The sequence below is a fragment of the Equus asinus genome, chromosome 29, assembly GCF_041296235.1.
Source record: "Equus asinus isolate D_3611 breed Donkey chromosome 29, EquAss-T2T_v2, whole genome shotgun sequence".
NCBI lineage: Eukaryota > Metazoa > Chordata > Mammalia > Perissodactyla > Equidae > Equus > Equus asinus.
In genome coordinates this window covers 21,869,005-21,894,964 of record NC_091818.1, presented here as the reverse complement: position 1 = coordinate 21,894,964, position 25,960 = coordinate 21,869,005, and the positions used below count along the sequence as shown (strand labels likewise).

Sequence of the window (25,960 nt, the reverse complement as noted above, 5' to 3'; positions counted from 1 at the left end):
ATGGCAACTTCTAGGAAAAGCTCCAAAGGCTTGTCTTTACTCATTTCAGGGATCACTCAGTGAGGAAAGTCCTATCCTTAGGGTGTGTCATAAAAAAAAAATCAGTGGCAGTTATTTATTTAACATAAAAGCTGTTTGAAATGCTAATAACAGTTGGGACAAATAAAAGGCTGGCTAAAAAAAAAATTAAAAGGAAAACATTCTAAGTGAGATTACTATAGAGGGCTTTGAAAAACTCCAACATATTTCTGGGGATCTAAAATGCCACATGAAATGCAGGGCTATGTGCATGCTCAGAAAAGACCCAAGATAGTCCAAATTGCTCACCTCTGGCTGAACTTGAGGCTCCACACAAGCAGACATGAAGGGTAAGACAGAGTTGTAAACTGTTGGAGTGTTCAATGTGTGCCATAAGACACACACAGAGACACTCACCAAAGAGTGTGAAATCTAATGGTGCAAGGTATTTAAGGAAATCTCTGTCAGTTCATTAACTGACCAATGAGCTAACTGAGCAGAGACCTCCATGACCACACTGGCAAAGAATACAGACATTATAGAATTAGTCCAAGAAAGTCATTGACAAACAAACAATGGCAAAAACAACTCCACCCCAAAAAAGGGGGAAATCTGATTTCCAGAATTTCTAAATTATATTATTTAAAATTCTAAGTTTCTAACAAAAAGTTATGAGATGTACAAAGAAAGAGGAAGGTATGGCACAAATATGCCCTTGGGAAAGAAAGTAGTGAATAAAATATTACCCTAAAAAAGCCTGTACCATGTTGGGGTTATTAAAGACTTTAAATCAGCTACTATAATATGTTCAAGGAACTAAAGGAAACCATGCCTAAATAATTAAAGTTTGAGAACAATGTCTCAGGAAATAGAAAATACTAATAAAGAGATTTAAATTATTTTTAAAAAGAATCATTTAGAGGAGAGTGATGTCAGCATCATGGCAGAGTGAGCCCATCCCTTAGACTCTCCCCTCTAAGACACAATGAAAAGGACATTCGTAAACCAACAGAGGCTATTCACACAACACAACAGATGTCTGAGTGATCCATACAACCATACATATGAAGGTTTGGGTGCTGGATCCCCTCAGAAGGCAGTGGAAGGAGGTAAGAAGATCTCCTCTGTCTACCGAGCAGCAGCAGTCTAGGGCACGAGACTTTGCATGGCAGCCAGTGCATGACACTGAGAGGAGATGGGCAAAAAGGCAACCCTCTGTGAGAAAGCTTGTGCTCTCAGAGTTGTCAGCTACTCAGACATTCAGTGTCTCAGAGTTGTGGGAACATTCCACACCAAGGTGGCTAAGCAATCGTGGGGGCGTCCACACCAAGCTGAGCAGCCGAGGCAGGCAGACAGTGCAGACTTGGGGTGTGTGGGATCATTCACGTGAAAGAAAGTGCCCCTCCTCTCCATCTGGCACACCAGTAAGCTGGTGGGTCAGAGCATGGGATTTCCCCCAGAGCGCCTGTGCATATGTGTGTAAAACAGGAGCCACCAGTAGGCAAATGCAGATAGGCCCTGTTGGCACAGCTTCCAACAGACAGGCACAACTGCCAGGGGTCACAGAGGACTCAGAAAACAGAGCTACTGGTGACATGTGGAATCTGCAACCAGATACTACCACTAAGTGATGGCAAAAGTCCACCCCATCAAATAGCATGAAGAAGTATAGTAACACTCCAGACAAGAAGGAAAATGACAAGTACCGAGAAATCAGTGTCAAAGTCATAGAAATTTACAATCTAAATGAAAGAGAATTCAAAATACTCATCATAAAGAAACTCAATGAATTACCAGAAAACTCAGAAAGACAGTTTAATCATTCCAGGGATAAAATTAATGAACAGAGGGAATTCTTCACAAAAGAGACTGAAACTATTTAAAAAACCAATCAGAAATGTTAGTATGGAAAACACAATGAATGAGATAAAGAAAAATATGAAATCCTTAAAAAACAGAGCTGATATTATGGAGGAAACAATCAGTAACTTAGAGGACAGAAATTAAGAAATGCTACTGAGGGAGAACTTAGACTAAAGAGAAATGAAGAACTTGTCTGAGAAATATCCAACTGAATTAGGAAATGCAACATAAGTACTATAGGTATTCCATGGGGAGAAGAGAAGGAGAAAAGAGAAGAGAGTTTTTTCAAAGAAATAATAGCTGACAACTTCCCAAACCTGGGGAAGGAGCTGGAATTACATGTAAATGAAGCTAACAGAACTCCTAATTACATCAATGTAAAAAGACTGTCTTCAAGGCATATATTAGTAAAATTGGCCAAAGTCAGTGACAAAGAAAAAATATTAAGAGCAGCAAGGCAGAAGAAAATAACCTACAAAGGAACACATAGCAGGCTTTCAGAAGATTTCTCAGCAGAAACCTTACAGGCTAGGAGACAGTGGAATGATATATTCAAAATTCCAGCAAAACTATCCTTCAGATATGATGGAGAAATAAAAACTTTCCCAGATAAACAAAGGCTGAGGGAGTTCATTGCCACAAGAACCCCCACTACAAGAAATTATCAAGAAAGCACTCATACCTGAAAAAACAAAGAATTTACAAATCACTGAGGAAGGAGATGAATAAGAGGCTATCAAAAAATGGACTATCTCACCTATGAGATTTTTTTATACAAATCTCATGGTAACCACTAAACAAATAATCAGACCAAAGACACAAATGATACATAAAGGGAAAACTGTCAGAGAGAAGTACCAAAATGAATTGGCAGTCAAAATACATGGGACGAGAAACAAGGGAAATACAGAAAAACTGGAAAACAAATGATAAAATGGCATATTAAGCCCTCATATAACAATAATTGCTCTATATGTAAGCTGACTGAATTCTCCAATCAAAAGACACAGAGTGGCTGGATGGATTAAAAAACAAGAACCAAAAATATGCTGCTTCCAGGAAACACATCTCAGCTCTAAAGACAAACAAAACCTCAGAGTGAAGGGATAGAAGATGATACTCCAAGCTAATGGGAAACAAAAGAAAGCAGGTGTTGGGGCTGGCCCAGTGGCATAGTGGTTAAGTTTTTGTGCTCTGCTTCAGCAGCCTGGGGTTCACGGCTTCAATCCCTGGTGTGGACCTACACACTGTGTTTCAAGCCATGCTGTGGCAGCGTCCTACATACAAAGTAAAGGAAGATTGGCACAGATGTTAGCTTAGGGACAATCTTCCTCAAGTAAAAAGAGGAAGATTTACAACAGATGTTAGATCAGGGCCAGTCTTCTTCACCAAAAGAAGAAAGAACGCAGGTGTTGCCATACTTCTATCAGACAAAGTAGACTTCAAGATAATAAAGGTAATGAGAGACAAAGAGGGGCAATGTATAATGATAAAAGGGACACTCCACCAAGAAGACATAACACTTATAAATATATATGCACCTAACACAGAAGCACCAAAGTACATAAAGCAACTATTAGTAGACCTAAAAGGAGAAATTTACAGCAACATAATAATAGTAGGGGACTTTAACACCCAACTTACTTCAATGGATAGATGATTCAGACAAAAAGTCAGCAAGGAAATAATGCAATTAAACAACAAACTAGACCAGGTGGACTTAATAGATATATAGAGAACACTCTATCTCAAATCAGCAGAATATACATTCTCCAGTGCATGGAACATTCTCAAAGATAGACCTTATGCTGGGAAACAAAGCAAATCTCAATAAATTTAAGAACATTGAAATCATATCAAGCATCTTTTCTGACCATAATGCTATGAAAGTAGAAATCAACTATGATAAAAAAGCTGGGAAAGTAACAAACATGTGCAGACAACATGCTACTGAACAACCAATGGATCAATGAAGAAATTAAAGGAGAAATAAAGAAATATCTGAAGACAAATGAGAATGAAAATACATCATACCAACTCATATGGGATGCAGGAAAGCAGTCCTAAGAGGGAAACACATAGCAATACAGGCCAACCTTAACAAACAAGAATAATCTCAAGTAAGCAATCTTAAATGACACTTAACAGAACTCCAAAAAGAACCAACAAAGCCCAAAGTCAGCAAAAGGAGGAAAATAATAAAAATTAGAGCAGAAATAAAAGAAATTGACACCAAAAAACAGTAAAAAGGATCAATGACACTAAGAGCTGGTTCTTTGAGAAGATAAACAAAATTGACAAACCTTTAGTCAGACTCACTAAGAAAAAAAGAGAGAAGCCTCAAATAAATAAAATTAGAAATGAAAGTGGAGAAATTACAATAAATACCACAGAGATATGAAGAATTGTAAGAGATAATTATGAAAAACTATATGCCAACAAATTGGACAATCTAGAAGAAATGGATAAATACTTAGACTCATACAACCTCCCAAAACTGAATCAAGAAGAAATGAGAATCTGAATAATCACAAGTAAAGCAACTGAAAGAGTAATAACAGCAACCCCCCCCCCCCCCAAATAAAAGCCCAGGACCAGATGGCTTCTGTGGAGAATTCTATCAAACATTCAAAGAAGATTTAATACCTATCCTTTTCAAACTATTCCAAAAAATTGAAGAAGATGGAACACTTAACTTATTCTATGGGGTGACTATCACCCTGATCCCAAAGCCAGACATGGATAACACAAAGAAGGAAAACTACAGGCTAATATCACTGATGAACATAGATGCAAAAATCCTCAACAAAATATTGGCAAACCAAATACAGTAATACATTAAAAAGATCATACACCATGATCAAGTGGGATTCATACTGGAATGCAGAGATGGTTCAAAATCTGTAAATCAATCAATGTGATACAGTACATTATGAAAATGAGGAATAAAAACCACGTGATCATCTCAATAGATGCAGAGAAAGCATTTGACAAGATTCAACATCCATTTATGATAAAAACTCTCAAAAAATGGATATAGAAGGGAAGTACCTCAACATGATAAAGGCCATATATGACAAACCCACAGCCAACATCATACTCAATGGGCAAAAATTGAAAACCATCCCTCTGAGAACAAGGGTGCCCACTCTCACCACTCTTATTCAACATAGTACTGGAGGTGTTGGCCAGAGCAAGTAGGCAAGAAAAGGAAATAAAAAGAATCCAAGTAGGCTCTGAAGAAGAAAACTCTCGCTGGTTGTAGATGACATGATTTTATATATAGAAAATCCTAAAGAATCTACTGGAAAACTATTATAAATAATGAACAACTACAGTAAAGTTGCAGGGTACAAAATCAACTTACAAAGATCAGTTGCATTTCTATACACTAATAATGAAGTAACATAAACAGAACTCAAGGATACAATCCCATTTACAATGACAACAAAATGAATAAAATATGTAGGAATAAATTTAACCAAGGAGGTGAAAGATCTATACACTGAAAACTCTAAGACGTTGTTGAATGAAATCCATGATGACATAAAACAATGGAATATTTTATGCACATGGATTGGAAGAATAAACATAGTTAAAATGTCCTACCCAAAGCACTCTACAGATTCAATGCAATCCCAACCAGAATCCCAATGACATTCTTCACAGAAATAGAACAAAGAATTCTAAAATTCATATTGGGCAACAAAAGACCCTGAATAGCTAAAGCAATCCTGAGAAAAAACAGCAAAGCTGGAGGCATCACCCTCCCTGACTTCAAAACATACTACAAATCTATAGTGATCAAAACAGCATGGTCCTGGTACACAAACAGACACACAGATCAATGTAACAGAACTGAAAGCCCAGAAATAAAACTACACATCTATGGAGAGATAATCTTTAAGAAAGGAGCCAAGAACATACATTGGAGAAAGGAAAGTCTCTTCAATAAATGGTGTTGGGAATACTGGACAGACACATGCAAAAGAATGGAAGTAAACCATTATCTTATGCCATACACAAAAATTAACTCAAAATGGATTAAAGACTTGAAGCTAAGTTGTGAAACCATAAAACTCCTAGAAGAAAATATAGGCAGTATGTTCTTTGACATCAGTCTTAGAAGCATCTTTTTGAGCACTGTGTCAACTCAGACAAGGGAAACAAAAGAAAAAATAAACAAATGGGACTTCATCATACTAAAGAGTTTCTGGAAGGCAAAGGAAACCAGGAACAAAACGAAAAGACAACCCACCAAATGGGAGAAAATATTTGTAAATCATATATCCAACAAGGGGTTAATCTGTGAAATATATAAAGAACTCACACAACTGAACAACCTAAAAAACAAACTACCTGATCAAGGAATGGGCAGAGGATATGAACAGACATTTTTCCAAAGAAGATATGCAGATGGCCAACAAGCACATGAAAAGATGTTCAACATCACTAATCATTAGGTAAATGCAAATCAAAACTACAATGAGCTATCACCTTACACCTGTTAGAATGCCTATAAATACTAAGAGAAAAAAATGACAATTGTTGGAGAAGATGTGGGGAAAAGGGAACCCTTATACACTGCTGGTGGGAATGCAAACTGGTCCAGCCACTATGGAAAACAGTATGGAGATTTCTCAAAAAATTGAAAATAATGGAGCTGGCCTGGTGGCACAGTGGTTAAGTTTGTGTGCTCTGCTTCAGCAGCCCACAGTTTGCCAGTTCTGGTCCTGGGCACAGAACTACACACTGCTCATCAAGCCATGCTGTGGCAGCATCCCACAAAGAAGAACTAGAGTGACCTACAACTAGGATACAAAACTATATACTGGGGCTTTGGGGAGGAAAAAAAATTAAAAACAGGAGCCAGCCCAGTATCATAATGGTTAAGTTCAAGCACTCCACTTCAGCGGCCTGGGGTTCACAGATTTGGATCCCAGGCACAGACCTACCATTGCTCATCAAGCCATAATGTGGCAGCATCCCCCATAAAATAGAGGAAGATCGGCACAGATGTTAGCTCAGCAACAATCTTCCTCAAGCAAAAAGAGGATTGGCAACAGATGTTCGCTCAGGGCCAATCTTCTTCACACACACAAAAATTAAAAATAGAAATACCATACAACCCAACTATCCCACTACCAGGTATTTATTGAAAAAGTTTGAAATCAACAATTCAAAGAGACTTATGCACCCCTATGTTCATTGCAGCATTATTCACAATAGCCAAGACATGCAAGCAACCTAAGTGCCTATCGACTAATGACTGGATAAAGAAGATGTGGCATACATATACAATGGAATACTACTCAGCCATATAAAAGACAAAATTGTCCCATTTGCAACAATATGGATGGGCCTCAAGGGCATTATGTTAAGGGAAATAAGCCAGACGGAGAACGACAAATACCATATGATTTCACTCATATGGAAGATAAATAAACACATGGATAAAGAGAACAGATTAGTGGTTACCAGAGGGGAAGGGGGTTGTGCAGTGGGTACAAAGCGTAAAGGGGCAAATAATAACGTGCAGCTGAAATTTCACAATTATGACCTCAATAGAAAAAAAAACGAATCATTTAGGAATTCTGGACTTGAAAAGTAAAACAATTGAAATGGAAAATTCACTGCGTGGGCCCAACATCAGATTTCAGCAGGCACAAGAGACTTAGTGAACTGAAGATAGGTCATCAGATTAAAATGACACATCCTCAGAGACCTATAGGAACCATCGAGCATACCCACCTACATATTTGGGAGTTCTAGAAAAAGAGGAGACAGATAAGGGGCATAAAAAAAAATATTGAAGAAATAATGGCAAAGGATTCCAAAATTTGATGAAAACTTTAACCTAAATATTCAAATATCTTGGTTAATTCCAAGTAAGATAAAGTCAGAGATATACACCTAGACACTTCATAGTAAACTATTGAAAGACAAACAGAATCTTGAAAGGTACAAGTTGTATTTGAAAGTTGTACATGACTCACCATATATAAGGGAAACTCATTAATATCAACAGCTGACTTCTCATCAGAAAGCATGGAGACTTACCAAGATGGTGGACTCAGATGCTCCAGACACTTGTTTCCTTCTGGAAACATAAATAAACAACTACAGACTGACTAAAGTAACTTTATAGGAGCTCTTGAAATCAGTTCAGAGATCTATAGCAAATAAGCAAACACTGAAACAAGAAAAAGTCACATTCAAAATTTTAGGAAATTTCCTGGCATTTTTACTTGCTCTTTTCATACCCTCTTCCTGGTAATGGCACAGTGTGGTCAAGAGAAAGAAGAGCAATTCTCAGTTCCTCCCCTTGACACAAGAGAAGAAGACTAGAAATTTTTGCAATATTCTGGCCTGTGTGTGGGCTACCTGAGGCACTAGTTTCCATCTCACCTGACTCAGCTCAGACAGGAAATTGTGGCAGAATCTGGGTCTCAGGTAGCAGAAGCTGTAGAAGACAGTGGTAGGCATTGTGGTGCATGAAAACTACAAGGGCACTGCAGACTCATAGACATGAGCACAAGAGATTACAAGCAGAGAGATACAACAGAACATTTAAGGCCCCAAGAAGAAGCTGGGGTGAGACTCTGAGAAATTAAGACATTTAAAAGTAGCCATGAATAGGGTGGAAATTAAGAAAAAAAGGATATGCACAGGCCCAGATAGAAGACATGCCCAGAAAAGACCTGAGAAGATGTTACACCTTTACCCTGGGCTGATTCCAACAGTAATGACAGGGCCCGTTAACTAGTAAGGTCTTCCAAGATGATTTACAAAAACTAGGAGAGGTGGCTGTTTTTTAAAATGCCCAATTTTCAACAAAAGATCACAAGACACGCCAAGAAACAAGGAAGCCTAGCTCATTCAAAGGAACAAAATAAATACCCAGAAACCATCCCTGAAGAAACAAATGTATCAGACTTACTAGGTAAAAACTTTAAAACAATTGTCTCAAAGAGGTAAAGGAAAACACAAAGAATTAAAGGAAATAAGGAAAATTATACAGGAAGAAAATGCAAATATCAACAAAGAGACAGAAATTATTTAAAAAACAAATAGAAATTCTGGAGCTAAAAAATACAATAACAGAATTGAAAAATTCACTAGAGGGATAAAACAACAGACTCAAATAGGCTGAAGAAAGAATCAGTGAATTTGAGACAGGTCATTTGAAATTACTGACTGTAAGAAGAAAAAAAAAAACATAAAAAGAGAAAGAGAGCCTAAAAGACTTAAAGGACATCATTAACAGATCAACACAAGCATTATGGGAGTCCCAGAAGGAAAAGAGAGAAAGAGGCAGAGAGATTATTTGAAGAAATAATGGCTGAAAACATCTCAAATTTGGGTAAACACATGGATATACAAAGAGGCTCAACATACTCTAAGGTAAGCCTAAAGAGACCCACACTGAGACACTTTATAATCAAACGTCAAAAGCCAAAGACAAAGAGTGAATGTTGAAAGCAGCTCACCACATACAAGGGATCCCCAGTATAAACACCAGTGGATTTCTCCACAAAAACCTTGCAGACCAGAAGGCAGTTGGATGATACAGTTAAAGTGCTGAAAAAAACAACTGTCAACTGAGAAGTCTATCTTTGACAAAACTGTCCTTCAAGAATGAGGGAGAAATTAAGACATTCCCAGACAGACAAAAGCTGAGGGAGTTACCAGTAGACCTGCCATATAAGAAATGTTCAAAAGACTCCTTAAAGTTGAAATATAAGGATACTAGACGGTAATCCAAAGCCATACAAAAGTATAAAGTTCTCTGGTAAAGGTAAATAGATGTAAAAATATAAATAACAGTGTTATAATAATTTGATTTATAACTCCACTTTATATTCTCTACAGGATTTAAAAGACAAATGCATAAAAATTAAGTATAAATCTATATTACTGGGTACACAATATATAAAGATGTAATTTGTGATGTTGATAACATCAAGAGAGGGGGGAAGTGGAACTGTAAATAAGTAGAGTTTTACACGTGACTAAAGTTGTTAGTATCAATTTAAGATAGGCTGTCATAGCTTTAGGACATTATATGTAATAACCATGGCAACCACAAAGAAAATATCTGTAGAATATACAGCAGTCCCCTCTTATCCATGGTTTCACTTTCCATAGTTTCAGTTACCTGCAGTCAACCATGGATCAAAAATATAAAATATCAAATTCCAGAAATAACCAATTTACATGATGAAATTTAGCATGATGAAATCTTAGGCTGTCCTACTCTGTCCCGCCTGGGATGGGAATCATCCCTTTGTTTAGCATATCCATGCTGTATCTCCTACCTGTCCATTAGTCACTTAGTAGCTGTCTTGGTTATCAGAGTGACTGTTGCAGTATTGCAGTGTGTGTGTTCAAGTAACCCTTATTTTACTTAATAATGGCCCCAAAGCCAATTTTGTCATTAGTTATTATTGTTAATCTCTTACTGTGCCTAATTTATAAATTAAATTTTATCATAGATATGTATGTGTAGGAAAAAAACATGGTATACATAGGATTTGGTACTATCTGTGGTTTTAGGCATCCACTGGATTCTTGGAACATATCCCCCATGGATAAGGGGGGACTACTGTACACAAAAGGAAATGAGAAGGCAATCAAAATATGTCACACAAAAAATAAACACAAAGGAAGGCAGTAATGAATGAAATGAAGGACAAAAAAACATAAAACATACAGAAAACAAAAATCAAAATAGCAAAAGTAAGTACTTCCCTATCTGTAATTTCTTAAATGTAAATGGATTAAACTCCTCAATCAAAAGACATAGATTGGCAGAATGGATTTTTTTTTTTTAAAAGATGCAACAATATGCTGTCTACAAGAGATTAACTTTAAATCTAAGGACACACATATGTTGAAAGTGAAAGGATGGGAAAAGATATTCCATGAAAAGAGTAACCACAAGAGAGCAGAGGTGGCTATCGTAAAAACAGACGTAATAGACTTTAAGTCAAAAACTGTTAAAAAATACAAAGAAGGATATTACATAATGATAAAAGGGTCAATTCAACAAGATGCAAAAATTAGAAACACATATTTACCAAGCATCAGACCTTCAAAATACATGAAGTAAACATTACCAGAATTGAAGAAAGAAATAGCTCCCTAAAAATAATTGTAGGATACTTCAATACCTCACTCTCACTCACGGATAGAACAACCAGACAGAAGATCAACAAGGAAACAGAAGAATTAAACCATGCTATAGACCAATTACCCTAACACACATATACAAAACACTCCACCCAACAACAGCAGAATGTACATTTTTCTCAAGTGCACATGGAACATTCTGCAGGATAGACTATATTTTAGGCCACAAAACTAGTCTTAAAATTTTTTTAAAAGATTGAAATCATATGAAGTATCTTTCCTGAACACAATGATTGAATGAAAATAGAAATCAACAACAGAAGGAAAACTGGAAAATTCACAAATGTGTGGAAATTAAACAACACACTTGTAAATGACCAATGGGTCAAAGAAGAAATCATTTCTATTTCCTAAAGAGGAAAAGAGAAAAATCAATGAAACCAAGAGTTGGCTATTCAAAAAGATTAATAAAATTGACAACTCTTTAGCTAGAGGCCAAGAAAAAAAAGAGAGAAGACTCAAACAACTTAAACCAGAGATGAAAGAAAGGACATAATCAATTTTACAGAAATAAAAATGATTGTTAAGAGAATACTATGAACAATTGTACACCAACAAATTGGATAACCTAGATGAAATGGATAAATTTCCAGAAACGCATAACCGACTAAGACTGAATCACGAAGAAATAGAAAATCTGAACAGACCTATAATTAGAAAGGAAACTGAATCAGTAATCCAAAATCTTCCAACTAACAAAAGCCCAGCCCTAGATGGCCTCACTGGTGAATTCTACCACACATTTAAAGAAGAACTAACAACAATCCTCCTCAAACTCTTCCAAAGAATTGAAGAGGAGGTAACACTCCCAAACTCAGTCTACGAGGCTAGCATTACTCTGATACCAAAGCCAGATAAAGATCCTACAACAAAAGAAAACTACAGACCGACGTTGTGAATAGTTTTGCAAAAATCCTCAACAAAACACTAGCAAACTGAATTCAATAGGATTATACACCACAACAAAGTGGGATTTATTCCTAGAATGTATGGATGGTTCAACATAAGAAAATCAATCAGTGTAATACACTACACATTAACAGAATGAAGGTAAAAATCCATAAGAGTATGTTAATTGATGCAGAAAAAGCACTTGACAAAACTCAACACCCTCACATGATTAAAAAAAAAAAAGAGCTGAATAAACTAGGACTAGAAGGAAACTATCTTGACACAATAAAGGCTGTATGGAAAAACTCACAGCTCACATCATACTTAATGGTGAAAGACTGAGAGTATTCCCTCCAAGATCAGGAACAAGACAAATATGCCTGCTTTACCAGTTCTATTCAACATGGTTCTGAAAGTCTTGGAAAGGACTTCCTAGGTCCAATTAGGCAAGAAAAAGAAATGAAAAACATCCAAATTGGAAAGGAAGAAGTAAAATTATCTCTGTTTACAAATGACATGATCTCATATGTAGAAAAACCTAAAGATTCCGCAATAAACTGGTAGAACTAATCATTAAATTCAGTAAAGTTGCAGGTTACAAAATCAACATGCGAAAATCAGTTGTGTTTCTATGCACAAATAATGGACAGTGTGGTATGGAAATTAAGAAAACAGTGCCATTTACAACAGCATCAAAAAGAATAAAATACTTTGGAATGAACTTAGCCAAGGAGGCGAAAGACTTGTACACTGAAAACTATAAAACGTTGCTGAGAGAAATTAAAGCAGGCACAAATAAATAGAAAAACATCCCGTGTTCACAGACTCGAAGATTTAATATTGTTAAGATGTTGATGCTATCCAAACTGACCTATAGATTCAATGCAATCCTTATCAAAATCCCAACAATTTTCTTTTGCAGAAAAACATAAATCCATCCTAAAATTCATATGGAATCTCAAGGGACCCTGAATAGTCTAGATAATCTTGAAAAATAAGAACAAATTGGAGATCTCACACTTGCTGATTTCAAAACTTACTACAAAGCTATTGTAATCAAAACAGTGTGGTATTGACATAAAAACAGACATGCAGATTAACGGAATAGAATACAGACCCAGAAATAAACTCTTGGGCATTTTGTCAAATCACTTTTGACAGGGGTGCCAAGAACATTCAATGAGGAAAGGACAATCTTTGCAACAAATAGTGTTGTGAAAAATGGATATGCATATGCAAAAGAATGAAGGTGGACCCTTACCTTACACCACATAAAAAAATTAACACAAAATGGATTAAAGACCTAAACATAAGACTTGAACTATAAGACTCCTACAAGAAAAAAATCCAAAGCACCATGTAGCTGAAGTTATGAGCATGCTGAGTTTAGGTCCAGAAGCAGGATAATAAAAGTATTCCAGGCAAGGGACCCAAATCTAGTTGACTTCTTGAAAAGAGAGGTACAAAAGGGCTTCCACATTCATGAAAGGAGGCAGAAAAACATTACTACTGTTGCCTGTGGCTATGTCTTGTATGAAGATGAGTGCCTAGAGAGATGGAAGGACACAACCTTGTGATCAGAATCTGGCATTCCAGTCAGCTATCTGAGTCACTGAATTTTGAGATGGCCAGTTTCTGATGGTGACAAAGTACAATGTGTGATCCTGGGAGTTCTTGGCTGAGGTGGATATAATAATATGATAATGCATGAGACTGTTTAATAAAGTAACTGGCAAGTGATAACAAACTGTACTTTCAAAATAAAATGGTTATAGGCTTTCATAAGCAGCTAATTGTTGGCACAGTTTTGTACATATCTATTTAGAACAGCTATACCTTTAGTTGTAACTTTCCATGTTGTATATTACACCTCTGTCAATTCTACTCCTTCCTAAACCAGCAGCCTCCACTGCCGTCCTTTTTGGAGTAGGGGCTGAGAAGCACGGGATGGGAGAGCATAGCAGGGCAGGAGGGGAATCCAGATGAAAGCAACAGATTTGATCTGTAGATAGTGGTCCTTCCAGTGGTGGTCTGAGGACAGCCTTTTAACACCCTCACTTTTCTTTTGCCCCTTCATATCCCCACTTGAAAATCTGGCATACAGAAAAATACTTGTAATATAGTTCACTTTAAACTTTTAGGATTTTAGGAACTGGAGGCCAGATGAGGAGAATACTTCGAACTATTTGGTGACTTAAAAATGATAGCAGACCCCAAATAGATGGGCAGAACACAAACACAGAGTACATTTTAATGAGGTTTTAGATTTTTTTAAAACCAAGTAGCTTCTCAGGTACACTGTGAGACAGCTATACATTCTATGGCCCTAACATGACCAAATTGAAGCTCATAAACCGTGTTTATGGCAGTATTCCTAGTATGAAACTGCCCCCCTACACTCGCCTTCTCCAGGTTCCTTTGGCTTCTTGATTGGGCATGGCTCATTGGGCAGCTGAAGTTAAACAGAGAGTGACGTCAAATTCCTGTCGCGTTTGATCAGCTGCGTTCTGTCACACCTGTAATCAGGAAGTTGGCCCCATCCACACTCAGTGCTCAACATTCTTGGCTAAAATTGCCCAAGCTTGTATTCCATCCTCACAGAAACTAACTTTTTCTCTTCTCTTTTGGGAAATCATTCTCAAATGTCTCTGACTGCCTTCTCTGTTTGGAGCAGATCCTCAGGCCACTGGTTTGGAAATTAGAGAGACTTTTTTTCCTCCAAGATCAAAATTCAAAACTCAACATTATTTTCTAAAGAAGTAGCAAAATTAAGTTTAGGAAAGTTAGAAGGCCAAATGATCACCTGGATATATTACTGATTTGGAAGACATTATTTGAATTTTATTCCTAATTCTACAACTGACATTACATATTTAGAGCATTTATTCTAAAATAAGAATACCTGTTTCCTATCTACTTCATAGGGCAGTGGTGATTATAAATAAATATGCAATTATAATATGATTATAAATAAATATGCAAATCACTTCTTCTGAAAAGGCAAATATTTAAACTTTTCCTTTAATAAAAACTTCTAGACATTAATGAAAGAAACAGAATTAAGGAAATTAAATACTATCTTGCAACATCCACAAAAAGAAATAAAATTAAAAATACAATAAGTTTTAAAGAAAGAACCATGATTCTTATAAATGTTGGCAAAAGGCATGAAAGTGTTGTAACACAATTATACATTATTTATCTGAGTTTCTGTATTTTTCAATATCTTATTGTTCATGGAGCACAAATGTGAGTTGCCTTTCTGCAACAGAGAGTTTTGCTTCTTAAGAACAAATAATTTAATACATGGATTTTTGCCAGATTCAGTTGTTGCATTCTTTATATCACAAGTTCATAATACTGAACACCTGTTCAACCACTGTTTTTCTCCAAAAATGCGTTTGATCATTCAGCTTGAAAGGAACAGCTTTTCACTCCCATTTGCAAATCTCTCACACTTTTCACAAAGCAGTTATTCATCTGCAACCAGACTTGCGGCTCCTGAAATTTACTAAGTAACATCACTACAGAAGTCAAATCTTAGGATCTCTGTCCTTTTTAGCAATCTTAACTGGAAAGAAAACAACAACAGTTTCCTTGAGCCTAACACTGAAAACACCTTAAATGGTACACTTTTAAATAAAACTACTTAGAAAAATACTCAGTGAGTTTTTTTTATAATTAGTTCACATTAGTTCAGCTTTCTGTTCTTCAGTTCTTGAGAGACTGAACACTGAGTAGATTTTTAACTGATGATGCTTATTTCCTGTCTCAAATATTCTTTCATGTTTTATATAAGACCATAAAACAGACTCACACTTTACACTCTGGTTTTCCAATCATATAAAGAACGGGCAGATAAGTATTAAGCTGCCAAAATACACCTTTTTTCACTCAGTACATTTCATTTATCACTGATAAGCTATCAAAAACTATAACATACTGACTTTCTCCAAAATTAAGGAAAATTTTAAGTTTTTTAATTGAGACACTTGTCTACGGGTGAAAACGTCAATACTTTTTACTACAAAGATCCCACAATTCCATTTGTTTTATGCATCTAATAACAAAATAATTACAATGCAAATACATTGCAGACATATCGTGAGTCTTTGTCTCAATTATCCCACAATTCATTACTGACGTCTTTGATTCTGGTACTTTGTTGCCTGGCTCATTTACTGATAGGTCGCTTTAAATATTTCCCAGTAAGAAAACATGCAATACATTCACTAGAAATAATTTTCACATTTCATTTTCTCAACAGATAGATCTGAAAATGTATTCTAATGTATATGCTGTTAATAATATAAAAAATGGATAACATTTGTTTCAAACAGTTGACATTTCACCACATCCATTCTCCATGGACACATACACAGTGCACTTAGGTTTTCCTATGCCTAAAAGACGTGGCAGGGACACTGAAGGAGCACTAACTTGTCTGGGGGCCTGGCTGGTGCTTTCTTCCTATTTGCATTGCTTTTAGCTATAGTTAACAATAGCTGGTTCCTGCAGCATTCCTATCAGTGCCATGAATCCACACAAAGAAGTTATTTACATCACAAGGATGCGAAATCCTATGATCTGTAAGTTAATAAGTCTAAAATGTCCTAGGAAAGCATCTTATGTGAAAAAATGTGGAAATGCCTTTTACAAAATAAAAAGCAATCTCTCCTAGAAAGCCGAGTCATTAACCTACCTGAATGGGGGAGGGGTGAGGAGGAGAAGGGAAGAATGGGCCAAAATATCCAGCAAGATCTCTTCTGGTTCCATTATTTTACTGTAAGCTGGGTGCCAAGCACATTCAAGAAATGTTTCCTGCCTCTATCCTCCCTCAGAATTCATAGTCTTACTACAAAACAGTTTTACTTCACCTAAAAACATCTGAGAATACACAAAATGCTACTTGAAAATTGCAAATGGAATACAGTCAAGTGGGATAAGTTTTGAATGGTGAGGTAAAGTAAGACAGATGAGACCCTGAAAGAGTTCCATGCACCATAATCCCCAGGCTCATAGACATTTACAAGTATCTTAACCCGTATATTTTAGCCACAAGGCAGTTGATTGTAAAATGCATTATTGTTTCATGTACATCAAGGAAGAGAAAGCACTGCCCTTTAAAACTGTGACACAAAGTCAAGTGTAAAACACACCCTTGTGGAACTATGCTCAAATTTCTACCAATAGGTGAGAGGTAACTTTATTTTCTCTCTCTATGTGAAAGAACATTCTAGAAAAGCTCAAATGAAAGTTTTTTTTTTCACTTAACCTCATTCTGTTTTTTAACACTGAAAACTTAAATGCATAAACGTTATACATTTATGCTAAGATGCAAAAAAAATGGGCATACAAAATGGAATGTGCACCTGCACAGTTAGTGCTAAATAAATGTTGTTGAATTAGTGAAACTATTTGATATGCCTAGAGATTACATTAAATCATTGCTAACTTTTTCTTTTATCCTCTTCATGTATTGCCACAAAGTTCTTCAAGACAAAATGAAAATTTAAATGTAAATGCTTATGAAGTATAAACCCAGTCCAATTACTAATAATTAATATCATAATACATTCCTCTCCAGCATCATTTTATATTCTGGAGCTTTCTTTCATGCTTACCTAAAGGCAGCCGGGAAAGTAACAGAAGATGTTGTATTTCCTTGGATATAATACCTGGGTGAAACTGAGATAAAAGCTATTCAACCCCCAGATTACTGTCATAGGTTAAAAACTGAGTCAAAAAGAAAACAAAACCTTTCCTGTTCTTCATTTGTGATTAATTTTTGGTATAAGTATTGAAAAAACAAATAGATCAACAATTCATGCATTTTAACTATTAATTTGGTTTAGTGTGAAAAGGATTAATCAATAAAATGCAAAACATTGTTTAAAGCTTATTAAAATAAATACAGTATTGCCCAGAAGTCTTAGTGCAGTTTTAATGCTGTAATTACTTCAAAGGTATCAGTGCTTCAAAATGTGTATATATATTTTTAATTGTCACTTGTTTAGTTTTGTGAATTTTGAAAAACACATTTTTAATTTTAATTTTTTAGTCTCTCTCATTGAAGATGACAACACTGACTGAAACAAAACATTAAAGTTAAAATTTTATTTCACTGTTTCCAGAACTGAACAAGTAGAAGAAAAAGCTAAATAATGAAACTTTTGAATGATTTCTTAATAGACTTTTACTTTTTTAGAGCAGTTTTAGATTCATAGCAAAATTGAGAAGGTACAGAGATTTCCCCTACACTCCCTGCCTCTACACACGCACAGCCTCCCCCATTATCAACATAACGGTACCCCACTATATGGTACACCAAATGATATTGTTAAAATATCCCCCCGGAGTGGTACCCTAAATGATATTTTTAAAGTTTGTATATTTACATTTTTTAAGTTCTCAAAGCTTAAAACTGCACTAAGACTTTGAGGACATCCCATATTTTGAAGAGCAGTTGAGGTTTTTCCTCACAAAGGAATCACCAAAAGATCTTCTTGGATACGAAAGGAACCATCTAGACCCCTGTTTATTGATGTGTGTGGCAGCTGTATTGTGGTGACAATAGCATAGGATACGCGGTTAGAACTGGGTTCACATTGTGGCTGAGTCACCATACTAGTTATCTGATCTTGAGAAAGTAATTACATATTTCTGAAGACTTAGTTTCCTCAGAAGCAAAAAAGTGTGGTGGTGCAGGTAAGTGAGATAATGCATGTGAAAGGCTATGGGTTACATATATGTATAAAATACTACTGTTATGGTGAAGACAGTAGAATGACAGTTTAGTGTGAAGAGAGATGGATAAGTACAGTGTAATCTGCTCTGACCATAAATCTGGACTATCAATAAAGACTCCCAAAGGGACACATCTCTAAGAATGACCATGGTAACTAAAGAAGAAAGTCTCTGCCCAAATTAAACTATGGGGCCATACTTCTTAATTATTGAATGGAAACCATGGAATAAGCCCTGGGGAACTATGCTCAAATTTCCACCAGTGGGTCAGAGGTAACTTAATTTTCTCCAAGTGAAATAGACATTTTAGAAAAGCTCAAATGAAATTTCCGTTTCACTAACCTCATTCTTCTTTAACATGGGAAATTTAATTGCACAAATAAGTTATGATATAGCCATACAATAAAATACTATATAGCCAACAAAATTAAGCAAGAATATGGAAAGACATATATAGAAAATCAGAGAGATATTCACAATTCATTATTAAGGGAAAAAACCTCTATTAACTCTTAATAGTAGTTACCCCCAAGTGCTGAAATTACAGGTAATTTTCTTCCTTTGCCTTATTTTTAATTAAAATTTTTTTATTGTGGTAAAAAACACACAAAATCCTTTGCTTTTCTTTACTTTCTAAAATTTGCATAATGAACCATATGCAATCTTATATAATTCTTGAGGTTTACAACTCTTTGCAGCAGTTGCCTTACAAAAACAATTTTCCATTATTTGTATCTCTTAGACTTGAGCTATCTAAAACAATAGCCACTAGCCACATGTGGCTCACTAAACTTAGATTAATTAAAACAATGTAATTAAAAATTCAGTTCCTCCCACAATTGGGAAAGGATAGTCTCTTCAACAAATGGTGTTAGGAAAACTGGATATCCATATGCAAAAGAATGAAACTAGTCCCCTACCTTACACCACTCACAAAAATTAACTCAAAATGGATCAAAGATGTAAATGTAAGACCTGAAACAAAACTTCTAGAAGAAAACATAGGGAAGAAAATCCTTGACATTCGTCTAGGTAACGATTTCTTGGATAAGTCACAAAAACACAGGCAACGAAAACTAAAATAAATAGGTGAGGATACATTAAACTAAAGAGCTTCTGCACAACAAAATAAATAATCAATCAATTGCAAAGACAACCTACAGAATGGGAGAAAATACTTGCAAGCCATATATCTGATAAGGGGCTAATATCCAAAATATATAAAGAACTCATACAACTCAATAGTAAAAAAGAAAATAATCTAATTGAAAATGGGCAAAGGACCTGAATAGACATTTTTCCAAAGAAGACATACAAATGGCCAACCTTTTATATGAAAAGGTACTCAACATCACTAATTATCAAGAAAATGCAAAGCAAAACTCCTATGAGATATCACCTCACACCGGTTAGGATGGTAAGAGATAATAAATGTTGGCAAAGATGTGGAAAAAAGGGATCCTTATACATTGTTGATGGGAATGTAAACTGGTACTGCCACTATGGAAAACAGTACAGCAATTCCTCAAAAAATTAAAAATTGAACTACCATATGATCCAGTAATCTCACTCTTCGGTATATGTACAAAGGAATTGAAATCAGTATCTAGAAGGGACAACTGAACCCCCATGTTCACTGCAGCATTATTCACAATAGTCAAGATATGGTGACAACGTAAGTGTCCATCAATAGATAAAGAAGATGTGGTATATAAATAAAATGGAATATTATTCATCCATGAGAAAGAAGGAACTCCTGCCATTTGCAACAACATGGATGGACCTTGAAGGCATTATGCTAAGAGAGATAAGTCAGACAAAGAAAGACAAATATCACTTATATGTGGTATCTAAAAAACCTGGACTTGTAAAAACAGAGAGTAAAATGGTGGTTGCCAAGGGCTGGGGATGAGGGAATTGAGGAGATGTTGTTTTAAGGGCACGAACTTACAACTGGTAAATAAATATGTTCTGGAGATCTAAGGTACAACATAGGGATTATAGTCAACAATAGTGTATTATAAACTTCAAAGCTGATAAGAAAGATCTTAACTTTTCTCAACACAAAAAGAAATGATAAATATGTGACATGACAAAGGTGTTGGCTAACAGTACTGTAATCATCATATTGCAATATATAAAGGTATCAAACCAACATGTTGTACACCTTAAACTTACACAATATGTCAATTATATGTCAATAAACAAAAGAAAAAAAATTCAGTTCCTCAGTTACACTAGTCACATTTCAAGTGCTCAGTAGCCACAGGTGGCTAATGGTTACCATATTTGAAGATACATTTCCATCATCACAGAAAGTTCTATTAGATAAAGCTGTCTTAAACCATAGTTTGATTGGGATCTGTATAAATAATGAGATGCTATTTTTGAATATTACAAGTGTGCTTTCTTTCCACTTGCCTTCCTGAGCACATGACCTCTTTCATACTCTACCCCTAAGGTATCCTTCTGCCTTGGGAAGATGAATTTTATTCTAGAAGGATGCAAGGATGGAGACTAACATACTATTCACCTTCTGATCCTGGAAATTAGGATTTTTCAAAACAAGAAGAGCCTCACAAATCTGGCTATTTTCTTGAAGAAAGATGTTTTAAATTACCCTCTCTCCCATTTCAAGGTCCAGACCTGGTATACTAGACCAATAGTCTTCAAAATCTTTGCTCATGTATCCCAATATTTTTTTTTTTTAAGATTGGCCCTGTGCTAACATCTTTTCTTCTTCTTCTCCCCAAAGTCCCCCAGTACATAGCTGTATATTTCAGTTTTAGGTCCTTCTATTCTGCTATGTGGGAGGCCGCCTCAGCATGGCTTGATGAGTGGTGCTAGGTCCTTGCCCAGGATCCAAACGGGCAAAACCAGGGGCTGCTGAAGCGGAGCACACAAACTTAACCACTGGGTCACAGGGCCAGCTCATCAACACATTTTTGAAAAGCTATGTATTCTTCTCATTTATTTTGAATTGACATTTAAAAATGTTCATCATAAATTGTGTCACAAAAGATGTATTTTCTGATATATATGTCATCAAAATTTTGACTCTGCATATTCAGTTAATTCAATTTTGGAAATGTCTTCCATATGATGAAGTTAGAAATGCCAGTCCTCATTGTTGAAGTAAAGCCAAATTATACGTACTGTCTGCTAGGAAAAGTCTGACTTCAATTTTTAAAATTCACATAAGGGTATTCATTCAGGTCCCTTTGATAACTTTCTCACTTCTGAACTCAAATTCAAAGATGATGATGAAGATAGACAGACAGATAGATAGATAGATAGATAGATAGATAGATAGATAGATAGATTAGATAGATAGATAGGAGATTGGTCATATGTTTGTTGCCTGGATGAAATAAGAAGTTGCCTTTTTCAGTATTTCTTCTCAGAAGTTCTCTCGGTTTTGCTCTCCCTGGACTCACCCTGAGGAATTATGCATTCTAGACCTGTCCTTTTGCTTGGCGCTCCAGAAGTTGTTACACTACTCAGAGCAATGTGCTTGTAAGATCAAGGAACCGCAAAAACCATGCCTCTCTTTCTTTCTCCATCTGCTACACACACCCCCCCTCCCTCTCCCTCGTGCCTTTCTCATATTAATCATTCCCTCAACCTGATCTATCTTCTGGATTTCATATTGTCTCCTTCTCTCTTAACAGAAAGAACTATTAATCTTCCATTTCTCTACTTCTCCCCTGAAATCATTTCTCACCCCAGTGCCATCTGGCTTAAACTCTCCTCTCAAACGAAATGTCTATAACCAATGACCACTTATTTTCTTCTCAGTTTTCAAAGGTAATGACCTCTTTGGGGCAAATGATACTGTTGAATACTCCCCCTCCTTCTTGAATTTGTTTCCTTTCTTGGCTTTCTTGAAATCACCCTCTCTTGATTATCTCATCACTCCTCAGTCTTCCTCTATGACTTCTCTTTGTCACTGGCCTTCTCTTCTCACTCCACATGCTCTGCCTTTCATCTACCCTCAAGATTTCAACTACCTCCTACATGCTGATAATTCCCACATATACATCTCCAGTCCACAATTCTCTCCTGACACCCAGATTCATATATTCAAATGACTGGACAGCTCGCCCTGGATGAAAGCAAATCCACCATCTTTTCCCAAAACCATATTCTTCCCAGGTTTTGTAAAGGTTACTAGTTCTTAGTTGTCAAAGTTAAAATACTAAAACAAAACCAAAACTGTAAACTCTTTCTTGACCTCCTCCTCACGCCAGCATCCAATCACTCACCAATTTCTGATCCTACTTCCCGATTATTTCTTATATTGACTCTTCCTCTTCACCCACACTGTGACTATGTTAGGTCAAATTCTAATTATTTTCATCTGAACCATTATAGCAGCCTAATTAGTCACCCACTCATACATTTTCTAATTAGCCAAACTGCTCATGTCACTTCCTTGTTTAAAATTCTTTAAATGTTCATGTTACCTAAATGATAATCCATATAGAAGGAGAGTGTAGTCTTGGTAAGAGAAGTGAACAGGCAGAGAGCTTTCTTCTTCATGAGTCTGTCTTTCCCTCAGGAGTGGTAAGAGAGTGTTGAGGTTTCTTTGTCTTGAGAAGAATTCAAAGATACTAGGTTGGTGGGAGTGAAGAGCATGCAGAGGGCAGAGATGTTCAAGAGAAATGGAACAAGTAGGAGCTTTCTATGGAGGCTCGGATCTAGTCTACGCCTTGGGGCCAAGGGCTAAAAGACAAGCAGGTTGTGTTGTGTTTAAAGTTTGAGTATGGTTCAGTTTAGGTTGCTAGCCTAGGAGACCAGTCGGATATTCAGGACAGGTGTCCTGGGTAGGAATAATGAATATGAAAACACTGGAATAGCTCTTAAAGCTGGTATAGATAAATAGGCAGATTTAGAGTTGAAGTCCATGAAAATAAAGGACACAATTTACATGTAATAACAGAACTAAGCAGAAATGTTATTTATACAAAATGGATATCAACAATGATAATGTTAAATTTTATATTTAAATTCATACTTTCAATGATGGTTTAGAACTAACCGGTATCTATAACATCCTTCTCCAGGAAACATAAAGACCGTTAGTATATTTTTACCTATTACCTTCCATCACCTAACATGTTTTTTGAGTCATGTGGTCGTTTAGGTTCAGATCATGACTGTGAGAATACTATCTGCCTTTATTTTATGCCATTAGTTTTTAAAAAATTATTTTTTAACAATTTGATAAAATTTGAAAGCCATATTATCAACACAAATTCATAGTTAACTATAAATTCTAATGATTTGCTTATTGTTTCTGTAACTCATGTTGTCCTCTTTCTTAGAATCTTTTGTTTCACTGGAAAATATTCTAAAGTAATTTTTTTCAGAAAAGGTTCATGGGGGATAAGCTTCCTGAGTTCTGACATTTCTAAAAGAAAAATGTCTTTCTTCTGTCCTCACTCTACACTCACACATGAATGCTAATTTTTCGGGATATAGACTTCCAAGATAAGAAGTATTTTCCTCTAAGAACAGTAAAGGCTTTGTTTCATTTTCTTTTAGAATTTATTGTGAATGATGTTAAGCCTAACACTGATTTCATTCTTGTTCTTATGCAACTTTCCCCATTTTTTTTTTTTTTGAGGAAGATTAGCCCTACGTAAACATCTGCCTCCAATCCTCCTGTTTTTGCTGAGGAAGACTGGCCCTGAGCTAACATCTGTGCCCATCTTCCTCTACTTTTTACGTGGGATGCCTGACACAGCATGGCTTGAGAAGCATTGCATAGGTCCGTGCCCGGGATCTGAACTGGCGAACCCTGGACCACGGAAGCTGAGCATGCAAACTTAACTCTATGCCACCAAGACAGCCCCACTTTTTCCTTTTCTTTAATTTCTGGAAACACGAAATTTGAATTTATGTCTAGGTGTAGACAGCTTTGTTTGTTTGTTTTTCCTGTTTGGCGCTAAGTGAATCTTTTCAGTCTGAAGACTGGAATCTTTCTGATTTCTTCAGTTTACAGAAACTTTTGAACCCTTTAAAAAATATATCCATCTATCTATTGATATATAAATATATATATATTCATATTTCTTCCCTTTGGTTACTCTTTCTTTTTGTGTGTTTTCATGTCTTTTCTTTTTACTTTTACTTTAAATTCTTATTTACTAGATTTATCTTCCAGATAATTATTCAGTCATATCTATCCTAGCATTCGTCGCTTCTATTAAATTTATTGTTTTGCCAAATATATTTCTAATTTCCAAAAAGCTTTTCTTAGTCTATGAATATTTCTTTTTTTATAACAACCTTTTCAGGCTTAGGATTCCCTCTTGGGTCATTCTGAGGATTTCAATTTGAAAAACTTCATATTATATTCTGTTCCTTGCATTATCTCTGTTTCCTTTGAAGTTAGTTCTGCTTATTAATCTTGGCTTGGGTCTAATACCATTAGTCTTCCTTAAATATTTAGTGGTCCTTCTTTGTTCATGTTTATGAATGAAGGACTGGGCTGATCTACTCAAGTAGCTGATGAGGACACCTTCAAGGATGTCTAGCAATCTTTCCCCAATAGGCTTCTTTCTTACTCCCTAAATAATGTCATTTAAATTTTGCATTTTCCCCCCCGGAAGCCCCAACACATGGTTGTACATCCTAGTTGTAAGTCACTGCAGTTCTTCTATGTGGGCTGCCGCCACAGCACGGCTTGATGAGCAGTGTGCAGGTCTGCGCCTAGGATCTGAACTGGTGAACCCTGGGCCACTGAAGTGAAGCGTGTGAACTTAACCACTTGACCATGCATTTGAATGCCCTAAATTTTGCATTTTAATAATTTCTTTGAACATTATATAATAGGAATTATATTGTACATCTACTTCTGAAACTTGTTTTCATTTTGCTCACTATGTTGATGAGGTGTTTTGATACTGATGAATACATTGCTGAAATACACTCATTTCCACTGTTGCACTGGATCATATGGGACGACTCGACTCTCACCCTGTCGTCCATTTTCCTGTAGGCTGACATTTGAGCTGTTTTTATTATTTTTTTCTGTTATAAAAAACTGGCTCTATTAGCCAGTTTGTAACAGGTCTCCTCTACTATTAGTATATTTCACAATTCACTGTTTACAAAACATTAGTTCTAGTCACAGATATTTAGGGTGATATTTAGAGTCATGTTACATTTATTACAGCAATAAAATCCTTTAGATAAAAATATTCAACAGGGAGAAATACCACTGCCAACAAGAATCTTAAAG

The 25,960-nt window shown here is 35.9% G+C and overlaps 1 protein-coding gene across 2 annotated transcripts in view; it reads right to left on the bottom strand.

Moving 5' to 3' along the window:
- Nucleotides 1-25,960, bottom strand: part of ODAD2 (outer dynein arm docking complex subunit 2) — a 187,137-nt gene that overhangs the window by 55,260 nt on the left and 105,917 nt on the right. The window lies entirely within an intron of this gene.